Source organism: Brachycentrus maculatus, unplaced genomic scaffold, assembly GCF_059751285.1.
Source record: "Brachycentrus maculatus isolate JH-2025_06_01 unplaced genomic scaffold, ASM5975128v1 h1tg000200l, whole genome shotgun sequence".
Lineage (NCBI taxonomy): Eukaryota > Metazoa > Arthropoda > Insecta > Trichoptera > Brachycentridae > Brachycentrus > Brachycentrus maculatus.
This window is the reverse complement of record NW_028280951.1, coordinates 54,667-67,714: the sequence shown is the minus strand read 5'-3', so window position 1 is coordinate 67,714 and position 13,048 is coordinate 54,667. Positions and strand designations below refer to the sequence as shown.

The 13,048-nt window shown below is 28.1% G+C and overlaps 1 protein-coding gene across 1 annotated transcript in view; it reads right to left on the bottom strand.

Moving 5' to 3' along the window:
* The window catches only part of LOC148307372 (zwei Ig domain protein zig-8-like), a 69,835-nt gene extending 57,885 nt beyond the window's left edge, over nt 1-11,950 (bottom strand). Inside the window, exon 1 of the mRNA XM_088263530.1 lies at nt 11,881-11,950. The gene's annotated coding sequence lies outside the window, so the exon portion shown is untranslated. The remainder of the gene's footprint in view (nt 1-11,880) is intronic.
* Between the last annotated feature and the right edge of the window lie 1,098 nt (nt 11,951-13,048).

The following is a 13,048-nucleotide window of genomic DNA, read 5'->3' as shown; positions in this document are numbered from 1 at the left end:
TTCTATATCCCAGCAAAAGTGGCATATTTTTAACTTAATATTTACCCGCTACAGAGAAAAAAGTGTTGTTTTTGCATTTTGAGGAAATGGTAATGTTTTTTTTTAAATATACTTAACATTTTTCAAATAGAGAAAAACCTTCAGGTTTTACCTAAAAAGATCTGTTGCACAGTAAAAAGTTCAATAAGTGGCTAGTAATTTATTTTTAAAACATTGTACTATATTTTTAAACTTTAGTAACGTTCTCCTGAAAAATCAAGTTTTTTGATTTATGACGTTCTTGAAAGGAGTGAGCGATACGAGTATATTCATGAACAAAATATAAAATTTTAAAAGTAATTCACGTTCTGCATATACTTAAACAAAATATAAAATTTTAAGAGAAATTCACGTTAACGTTCAGCTTTACCTTAAGAGGTTACTCGCAAATATACAATTCAGTGAGTGACCGGCTGTGTGAGGAGCCAGACGTATTCCACGCAAAATATTTATTTTTTGCTTTTCAAAAAAAAACAGATGAATCGTTAAATAAAGCTCAGTGGGGTAGTATTTTGTATTTTTTCCTTTAAATTATGATGTCTTAAGAATGATTTTTCGTTACATAATTATATGTCGATTTTTATAACTATCAAGACTTCTTTGTAAACTGGTTTCAAAAGTTTTTTTTTCCATTTTTACCGAGAGAGATCTTAAAAAATATCTGACGATAAAATGTTCTGGCTAGACTAAAGTCAGTTTTCATTACCCCTGTGCCTTTCCAAAAACCACTAGAGCTAGTTTTTATTTCGGGTAGTTTTCCAATCTATCAGACCCTTAAATCTCGACCGAGATCGGTTAAGATCATCCCCTGTATTGGGGTGGAAAGGTTCTATTCAGGCGAAATATATTTCAAGTGCTATCTGTCTATTTGCTACCCACACAACCTTTTGGGGGTGGACGATTAACTCAGGAAATTATTTTACTTGAGTTTTATCACTAACCAATAGGTTTTACACGTATGTAGGTACATTAATATTAAAATGGTAGGCTTTTAAGCTTGTAGTGAGCTTGAAAAAATAAAATGTAATTCCTTTCTGCGGAAAATTTATGTTTTATAAGCTCACATCGTTACATAGTGTTTAAAAGATTAAAATGATTTAAAGTACAAAAAATATATAAAAAGTACAAAAAAAATAAAACACATTTTTAACCGATGTCCTGTAGTACGTTCAATTGATATACCAATTTTATTTTTGCAGTTCGCTCAAATGTTTGAACTATTCCGTTGTTTGTAAAAGGATTTTTTTTTCACTTTAATAAATATACTTTTTAGAACAAAAACTTTGCAAGTTTTAGACATGGTTTTATTTATATATATATTTTTTATTCGATTGAAAAATACCACTGTCAAGAAATAAACTCTGACAATGAAAGTTGTTATTTATTTTAGAAAAATATTGTGGATTTATATAAAATTTAATAGATAAAATCAAAGATTTTGTAGAATTTTGTGATTTCAGTCAGATAAGAGAACAAATATTTTTTACACCAATTGTTTACATGGATTTGTACATACAAATATCATATATACGCATATATCACATGTAAAGCTTTTTATAAAATATTTTTTATGAAAAAAATTATGTTTTTTTTCACAAGTATGTTTGTATTTACCATATTTACTTATCATATTCATACGTTTGTTGAGGGTTTTTTTAATTAAAAAGTTGATTTTTTGAACACTTTTTCTTATATATCCATTATAATCCTTTCTTTCAAATAAAGAATTTGAAATTAAATTGTACCGTATTTTTAACGTTTATGCTGAATTAAACGTGATTTTTTTTAATGTAGGTTTTAAATCCTGCTTATCAATTTTTGCTAAAAAGGAACCTTACATAAATTATCCGTTACTTGTTCGATGACCCCTTCAGATATAAAATATCGGTTTCATTTAAAAAAAGGTATTTTAGTAAATTTCTCTGTGTTAAATGGAGCGACAAATTATTTCAATGTCGTAAATAACGTTTGTGGTAACTCCAACCATAAATTATATTCGAGTTTCTGGATGTGGCAGTTATGGCTGACATGGCCGCCTGAAAAAAGTTTGGAATGGCCATCGACACCTCACGTCGCTGAAAGGGTATGCAGAATGAAGCGTTTGATTATAATATGACGTTGTATTAGATTGGCATTGATGTTATTTCTACAAGGATAAAAAGCGAAGACTCTTATTAAGGCTTGTCTGGAAGAAGGAAAAAAACCGGGAAGAAAGTTTATGTTAAACAATATAATATACACAAAAGTTAAAAAATATCCATAGCATTATAATAAATAAGTAAAATTATGACATTTTGGCGGATTTCAAAAAATTACTGGGGGAGAAATTTATTTGTTGTAAATTTAAGTTTTACTTTGCAAATACCGCTACTTCATATAATCTATTGTGACACGATTTTCGATGCGGTGTTTGATACTAATACGGAATGCAACAAAACACATTTCACAAAAGATTTTATGAAAAAGTGGTATTCACCAATTCCAACGAAAATTAAAATTGGATATATATTACCATAAAGTGGCTGGTGAAACAATTAATGAAATAATTTTCTTTGTGGTTTTTCTAATATTATAAAAAGCAATATATGAGTAATTTATGAATCTCATATTTTTATTTGAGTATTATATTTTAGCCTAAGGTTCTGAAATTTAACAAAAAAAACTTTACAATTGATATCCAATTTCGAATATCTAGGCAGGGATTCCATGCGGAACTTGAAAGCTTTTTTTGGTTTTTAATTTCTAATGTTTTTATTGGCATATTAAAACTGCTTCTAGATTCGTCACGTGGTAAAAATATAAAACATAAAAAAAAATTATTACAATTATTTTAAAAAATAATACTGATTTAATAAACACATTATTTTAGAAAGTCAGCCGATTTTTTAAAAGCAATTTTCCAAGTATTAAAAATTAAAAGAAGTACAAATCCTTAAGATCCTTAAATGATTTTACAATATCAAAAGGCAACACCAAGCAATCCCAACAAAATGAGAATGATTAGGGAATTAAATATATAAATAGCCTCACAGAAGACAAAACTAATGGAAAAAATACGTATAAACCATAAATCAGAAATAAAATAACAAACATTAAATCAAATTATTTTTTCTATATATATATATATATATATATATATATATATATATATATATATATATATATATATATATATATATATATATATATATATATTATATATATATATATATATATATATATATATATATATATATATATATATATATATATATATATATATATATATATATATATATATATATATATATATATATATCTCTTAGAAACAGTATATATATATATATATATATATATATATATACTGTTTCTATGAGATTTTTTTTTTATATAACTAATTCTACGTTTGTTTTCATATTGGACATGAGTTGATGTTTTGGAGAAACTCCGCAATACGGATTGGCTTTATTTAATAAAAACCCTAATCTGCACCTCAATGGTGCAAAGGGCACTGCTTCATATAAACGCAGTGTTATCTTGATCGTTTTACACATGAAGGAAAGGTGATCAGCCCTCCGCTTCAGGTACCAGTCCATGGTAATATTGAATAAATATTAGAGTGAAAAAATTATTTATATTTATTTTTACCCCCCTTGGGAATCGAACCCGGGACCTCCAGAGCGGTAGCCGAGCGTGCTGACCATAACATTACGGAGGCGGATGAAGCTTTGTTGAGTATAAGTTCATCTCTAAGTACTAGAACTAAGTCTTTTTTGGAGAGGCACAGATATTCAATCGGAAAGTATATGGAAATATCTTGTTTACAAATTAGTGTAACAATGTATAGTATATTTATATATGTTCAGTATATGACCACGAAATTCTGCGACAGCTGGGTCAGTTTAAAAAACTATTTATAAGGGTACTGAACCATTTACGTACGTACACGTTTATGAAAACTCTTAGCGGTTTACCCCCAGGGTTCAAGATGAAAATTCATTAAAGCCATAGATACTCTCTCTGGTCGTGAAAAACATAATTATGGTTCTAATAAACAGGGAACAGTATACACCCGCTTCATCTCGGTCCAGACTTTCGCCAACAGATGGCACCAGCTAAGTAAAAAAGTTACTTTTTGTTGTGTTACCGTCAAAGAGATAAAATTATAGTTACGGAGTGGCTCGTATTAAATATCGCCAAGAAATTAATTTGGCCTAGGTATATACACATATATGTGTAGAAATACGGTTTAAATCGTAAATGAAAACACTTGCGTTTTACCACTTAAATATTATATTAATTTTGAACGACTAATTAAAAAAAACTACAGTTTCTATCATCAACAGATGAGCAGTAATACTATTTTATAAAATTAAACAATTTGGTTTAAACCACTTTTTTATTAATACAATTTAATCTACCGGTTTCTACAAGAACCTTGTCATCATCTGGATTTATTAAATTCTAAAATATTCTCACTAAAAACTTCCACACACTCCGTAAAAAAATCCTAAATTTACTCCTAATTTAATCCTCATTTTACGGAGTGTGTGGAAGTGTTTGGTGAGAGTATTTTAATGTTTTTGAATTAAAATAAACCCTGATGATGCCAAGGTTCTTGTGGAAACCGGTAGGCTAACTCGTATTTATAAAAAAGTTGTTTAATTTTATAAAGTTTATAAAATGTGCCCCAAAGTATCTGCGGAAAACATTCAAGAAAAAGTAATACAGATGGTTTAAGTTATTGAAATAACAACCATATAGTTTTTTTCACACAAATTTTATTTGACCAGCGATCGAGTTTCGTTGTTACCGACATCATCAATTTTATTCTCTAATACTAATGAGCAAAAAAAATAATATATTTGGCTGTATTAAGAGTTTGTGGTAGGGTAATAAATAGCTTAAGAAACAAATATTTTTGTAAAATGAAACATAGATAATAATGGTGACGTATTTTGAAAAAGGATATTTACGTTTATGGGATATTTTTTTTGTATTTCTAAAATGTTCATGACTTCACCTTTGTTTGTAACTAAGTGTAAATTTTTTAGTGTAAGTATGTAAGTCAAAAACAAGCGTTTTCATTCATAATTTAACCACGTCTTACCACAAAGTGATTGCTTAAACAATAAATAAAATGAAAATAGTTTAATATCATATTTTTAATATTCAAAGCATATATTTGAAATAAATTTATGCAATTCTTGAGTGAAAAATATAACACAAAAACAGTAGTTCAAGAATCGCCTCTTTACCCTATTTAGAACAAAATTTGTAATTTCATTGATACTTTGAATTTTGTGGTCATCATATACTTTTAGTAAGAGCATCGTTTAATTAAAATTACTTAGATAAATATGGGAGTGCTCCCATTCGGGGTATGAAAATAAACAAAGGCGTGTTGGAAAACAAATGAAGGCTGGGGCGAAAATTGTGACAGAAGTGAATGTTTTTTATACCGTGTTATTTTAAAGGTAAACATACGAGTCTAGTAGGGGTGAGAGCACGGCCAAAAGGCATTTTATACATACGAATACCAACACTTAATATGTATTTTGTGAATATTAACGAATAATATAATGTATTTGTTCATAATTTAAGATTGTTGTGAAAAAAAAACGTGTTACGTCACAATTTAAAATCCTTATAAGTATGTATTTTTTTCGTATATTAAAAGACGTGTTAACTTTGAAGTATGGTAATATATTACTCTCCTCATCATTCATCGTTAACATTGTGTAATACCACTTTATTTAACACTGACTCATAACTAATGGTTTCGGAATAATCATTCCATCATCAGGTCATTAAAATAAAATTATTACGGTCTATTTTGACATTTATTCCAAAATAAAATTTTAAAATAAATTCTCTGTTATTTTATTTTTGTAGAAAAGTCAGACCGTAATGATTTTATTTTATTGACCTGATAATAGAATGATTATACCAAAACCGGTAGTCACGACTAAGTGTTTATTAAAGTGCTATTTACACAATGTGAACGATGAATGATTTGGAGAGAGTTATCCGTAATTTTGTTCGCTTCGTACGAAATATGAACCAGACATTATTAAATATAACAGCATAGACAAAAAAGCAGAGAAAGACCGAGGAAAACGTGGCAAAATCAAGTACTTCAAATACTTGAAAGTGATTAGACCAGGAGTCGCAGTTAATTCTCTCTTTATTCTATATATGTATATATATATATATATATATATATATATATATATATATATATATATATATATATATATATATATATATATATATATATATATATATATATATATATATATATATATATATATATATATAAATATATTTATATATATATACATATATATATATATATATATATATATATATATATATATATATATATATATATATATATATATATATATATATATATATATATATATATATATATATAATATAGTTATATATATATATATATATATATATATATATATATATATACATATATATATATATATATATATATATATAAATATAGTTATATATATATATATATATATATATATATATATATATACATATATATATATATATATATATATATATATATATATATATATATATATATATATATATATATATATATATATATATATATATATATATATATATATATATATATATATATATATATAAATATATATATATTTATATATATATATATATATATATATATATATATATATATATATATATATATATATATATATATATATATATATATATATATATATATATATATATATATATATATATATATATATATATATATATATATATATATATATATATATATATATATATATATATATATATATATATATATATATATGTGTGTGTGTATATATCTCTTCTTCCCTTAACTCCCCTTTTCCTTTGCCTTCCTTATTATCATCAATTTGTAATGTATATATTTTTTAATGTACCCGTACTATCTACCCTCTGATTGCAAACAGCTTTGCAAGGTACTAGTCAGTTTTTTGTTGTATGGAAGATATTTCTTTTTTGCAGTAAGCCCGGCCAATGTACTTATCTCTTTTCTGTACATGTAGTTGAAATAAATCAATAACATTGTAAAAGAAAAACACTTGTTTTTTACCACTTGAGTAATCATGTCTTAGCACAAAGTGAATGCGTAAACAAAAAAATAAAAATAAACAAACAAATATCGGCTCTCCAAATTTAAAACACAGTAAGGGACATTTTTTTTGTCGTAGGTTTTTTTTGCATTTTTGGACTAAGTAGAGTCTACTTAGTCCATAAATGCAAAAAAAACCTACTACAAAAAAAATGTCCCTTACTGTGTTTTAAATTTGGACAGCCGATATAGTGTGATGGTTATGCATTTTTTGTGAAAATTCTCCAGTTGTATGCTATATGCCAATACACACGATTGCCATTAAACTTGGCATGGCAATGTTACAACTCGAGTTCATTTTAATATGTATTTGATTATTCGACCTCACAACTCCCTATGGCCATAAAATAATCTCAGCCAAATAAACTTGATTTATTTATTCGGCTAGTAACCAAAACCGGAAACGCGACCCACTTAAATACTTCGACTGTTTTTTGTTACGATAGCAATGAAGTGAGATCGTTACAGCAGCTAAAGCCAGGGTGGCCAACTTGCGGCCCGCGGAGCAAATCACACATTTTATTCCTTAAGTGTACACAAAACCATCATAAGAACATTCTATCGAGCTTAGTTCGTATCATATCCCATATATGGGAGTCTTTCACTATCCTGACAATTTCAAGACCCATAATGGCGTCAAGTAGTAAATACGTTGGACTAAATAATGAATCAGAAGAGTAACAGAAGAACTGAGTAATTTTTAAGACAGATGGACTATAAACTATTTTTTTGTGGAATTTAAAACAAAGCCAACATGCCTGACGTATATATATATATATATATATATATATATATATATATATATATATATATATATATATATATATATATATATTATAATAATAAAACCCTTATCCGCACCCCGATGGTGCATAGGGCACTGTCTTATAAACGCAGTGTTATCATGATCGTTTTTACACATGAATGAAAGGTGATCAGCCCTCCGCTTCAGGTATTAGTCCATGGTAATATTAAATAAATATTACAGTGAAAAAATCACTTATATTTATTTTTACCCCCCTTGGGAATCGAACCCGGGACCTTCAGAACGGTAGCCGAGCATGCTGACTATTACACTACGGAGGCGGACATATATGTTTATAAATTTTATTTGCTTTGAATAATAAAAGATTTATTTTGTTTTACGGCCCGGTAGGATATCTCATTTCTAAAATCTGGCCCGGCTGCTGAAAATGTTGGCCACCCATGAGCTAAAGTATTCCGATACGGGCATATATTAAGGAAAAACTTTCCAGAGAGAAATTAATGCTGGTATCTTAATGTGATATCAGTAAAAGGGTTGCTCGAGTTTCAATTAATTGACTCGTTATAAGGATGTGAATTAAACATGTGAATTCTCCTTATTTTTTTTTCGAAAATGTATTATATCATTAAGGGGATATTCGCTAACACAGAATTCATTTCATTCGAGAACACCGGAGAGGTCACATGTTTGCAAATGCACGATTTTTTTAATGATTTATTTTTAAATATTTTTTTGGTATTTAGAATATATTTATTAAAAATATATGTTTTTTTTTTAAACTCCCTTCCTTTTGATTACTCTTTTCTTTTCAAAACCACATAATTATTTCAAGTAAAAACTTATTTTTCTGTGTAAAATTGGTGTTTTATGAAAAGAAACAATTAAGTATGTAAAATGTTACCAGTATTTAGAGAAAAATAAATAACGACCTTACAAATACTGGCCCTTAATGGCATTTAAACTTTTCTCCGCCTCCGTGGTATAGTGGTAAGCGCATTTAGCTACCGTGTTGGATGTCCCGGGTTCAATACCCAGGGGGGAGGGTGAAAATAAGCATTAGTGATTTCACACTCTAATATTTATTTAATATTACCCTGGACTCCCTAAAACGCTGGAGTCATCACCTTGTCTTTTTGTAAGTAACGATCAAGATAACGATGCAGTGCCCTATGCACCATTGGGTGAGGATAAAGTTTAGAAGGAGATTATAAAAAAAAAAAAAAAAAAAAATCATGTATTTAAGTAGGAGTTCTTTTTCATTTTGTGTTCACAACCCAGATTTAGGAACAGGGATTTGAACACACTCAAAATGTTGTAAAAAAAATAAAGAATGATTGCAAAGACAGAGTGGTATGGCGTTCGATTTTCTCAGCCTGTAACGGTTAGTTAGTTAGTTTATAAATAACACTCAAGTGGATCAAATTTAGAAATTTTGAACAAGAAATTACTTATTGACATACTGCAAACATTCAAAATTCTTCGTGAAATTAAGTTGTCTACATACAAGTATAATTTCCATACTGTAACAGTATAATATAATGTATGCAAAAAATCAATACTTATTTCTCATTATCATTCAAAATTAATATCGGTAATCATGTATAAGGACGTCACGTGAGGTAGTAGATTTTAAAATGAAAGATGGAGGCCGTTAGTTGTCGCTGTTGGCCGCGAAGAAGGATTTAGGCGGGAAAATTGACCAATAGGAGCACGATAAACAAATATTTTCTAGCGCTAGATGTCGCTAAATTATCACGATTCAAATTTGGGTTTAATTTGATAGTTTTGTAATTCAAAATGAACTATTGCCGTTTACGTAACAGACCAAGGTTAGTACCATAAATTATTTTATAATTTAAATAGATTCGGCACTATATTTTTTACATTTCACTAACATATGATTTAATTAACTTTACTCAATGTTAAACCAAGTATGGATATTTTAAACTTAACAATTTTTTTCTCTATTTTAAAATCACTATAAATATGTTTACGACATTTTGAGTGTGTCCAAATACTTGTTCACAAATCTGGATTATCTCCAAATTAAGGATAATCCAGATTTCTTTAATTAATGAAATAAAACTATATAAGTACTAGTGGAGTTCTAGTGATTCAAGAACAGTGTTTCGAAATTGGTTCATTTATATATAGAACTTCCAGGAAATTGAGTAGTGTGGTTGTCAATAATGAGTAGAATTGGTGAGTGTTTCACGTGTGTAAAGTGATCACTTAAACCAGCGTAAATGCCCAGACTTCCAAATTCTTCTTCATCTTTGATGAGATGTCAAAAAATTATATTAACAACTCTGTTCATTATATCAACAACAACAAAAAATTATATCTCTAGAAGCGGTTAGCTTCAAAACCGGTAGACATAATAATTAAGTTATAATAAAATATTTATAGTGATTTTAAAACAAAGTTATATTTTAATTATAAAATGGAAAATCACAAAGTTAGTGCTCCATATATAAATTGCATTTGTTCTCATTTAGATTTATCTTATAGTATAAACTATACATACATTGCTAAGAAGCAATGTCTTTCAACCAACCATAAACAGACCGATGACAATGGTCAGAGTTTAAACTATATCAGCCTTTTGAGAGGCAGATAGTGCTTAAATAAAGAAAAAGAAATAATAACGCTACACGAAGAAAAATATGGAAGTCTGGACATTAACTGGCCTTATGACCTGTCATAGGCTGGTTAAGTGACACTTTAGACACGTGCAATATTCACATTTCTACCCATGATTGACAACCCCACTAATAAAATTATTTAACTTTTACATATATTATTAGTCTAATGACACTATACATATAAGTTCTCTGAAGCCATCTATGGTGCGATAAAGAAAACTTTTATTTAGAAGAGACATTTTTATTTTGATGTTTGCAAGATTCGAGCCTAATAAGGTCGTGACCTGCTAAGGTTGTGACCTTATATGGTATGCGACCATATTAGGTCACAATAGACCTAATATGGCCGCAGTGACATGTCACTCCATTTAACAACGTCATATATCAAAAATCATCAATTTTCAGTTGTGCATGTTTTCGGAATGCCCAGAAAATGTACTATATCCCAGCAAAAGCGGAATATTTTTCACTTAATATTTACCCGCTACAGGGCAGAAAGTGTTGTTTTTGCATTTTGAAGAAAAGGTATTGTTTAATTGTTTGTTTAAATAAACAAAATATTTTTCAAATGGAGAAAAAACATTCAGGTTTTACCTAAAAATATCTGTTGCACAGTAAAAAGTTTAATAAATGTCTTGATATATATATTTTTAATATATTTTATTATATTTTTAAACTTAAAAAAAGATTTCCTGATAAATCAAGTTTTTTTTTATATACAACGTTGTTGAAAGGAGTGAGCGATATGGGATGCTAGATTTCTTGAACTCACAAAAAAAGATCCGAGCCTCGTATTAGTTTTTCATACTGAGAAACCAAAAAAAAGAGTAGGGTGCCAATGGTGGGTAGAATGGTGAATGTCACACGTGCGTAAAGTGATCACTTAACCGGCCTATGACAAGTCCCGTAAATACCCAGACATCCATATTATGCTTCATCTTTGTTGAGGTTTAAAAAATGTACAAATGAATGAATTAGAGAGAATATATTAGTGAAAATATTTTTAAAACAACTCTTATGTAATTTTTAATGAGAGATTAATTAATTATTTTAAGCTGCTTGATTTATTTCATATTTAAAAAGATTCAATAATACTGCCCTTGATTTACAAGTAAGGAAAGGAAGCCAGATGTGTGATGCTACACTCGCTATCCCAAAAAAAATTGTGTCAAAAAAAGGGATTAAAAAATTCAACACAGTACCGAAAGTTTGCTTCAAACGAAATCCCTAATAAAACATAAAATAAACATTCTAAAAAACATACATACCAATCAATTTCTTTATGCTCAAACTTTGTACATATTAGCATAAAACTTTTATGTAAACTTTAAATATAATACATAAATAAACTTTTAGAGTACAGTATAAAATTATTATTTTATACAAGATAAAATTTATTATTAATTAATAACTATATCCCGTTTCCAACAGTGAAATGTCAACAGAACTTTCGCAATTAAATGCTCAGAAACCACGCGTTGTATAATACAAGGATTATCAAAGGAGTTTTATCGTGAACATGCGTACCGACGGCACGACGGACAATACGGTACTAAATTGATAAAAACATAAAATAACGGTGTGGGAAATTCATCGGGTGTTTCCGGAAAAGCTCGGGAAATTACGATAGCGGTGGGACCTGCACTTTTATTGGGTGAATAATAAAAAAAAAACTTAGTAGAGAGTGTTATATTCCGTTGTATATACTTCGAGGGTTGAATTTTTAAATTCGAATGATAGGATTTCTCAAACTAATTATAATTTTATATATACGAGTATAATAAATGTCTTAAAAGAAAGTTTTTCTACGCAAAAATTAGGAAATCTTTGAATTTGCAAGGTGTACGATCCGTCATTGTCTGGATAAAGTGATCTCTTTATCATATATCTAAGTTATGGTCAGTACTCTGTCTGCACTTCTATATTACCTGTTAGAAAATGTACATAAACATGGGGAGTACATAAGCGTAGAGTATTTTATTATATAATTATCGATCATATATTTTTCATTAAATTTTATTTATTATGATTTTTTTTTGACATCTCATCAAAGATGAAGAAAAATATAGAGGTCTGGGCATTTACGGGGCTGACGACCGTTTTAGGCTGGTTTAAGTGATCACTTTACACATGTGTAACATTCACCAACTCTACCCATTATTGACAACCACAATACTCAAATTCTTGAATATTCTATATAAATGAACCAATTTCGAAACATTGTTCTTGAATCACTAGAACTTCACTACAGACATCTATTGGTGAGATAAAAAGAAGCTTTTTTTATTGAGCAGAAACTCTTATATTAGTATGTGAGGTCCGAATCCTGGATTATAATCACATACATGAGAAACGCCAGAAAATATCTTAATTTTTATTATTTTGGCTTACAATTTAACCAGTTAATTTATTTACAACATTTTGAGTGTGTTCAAA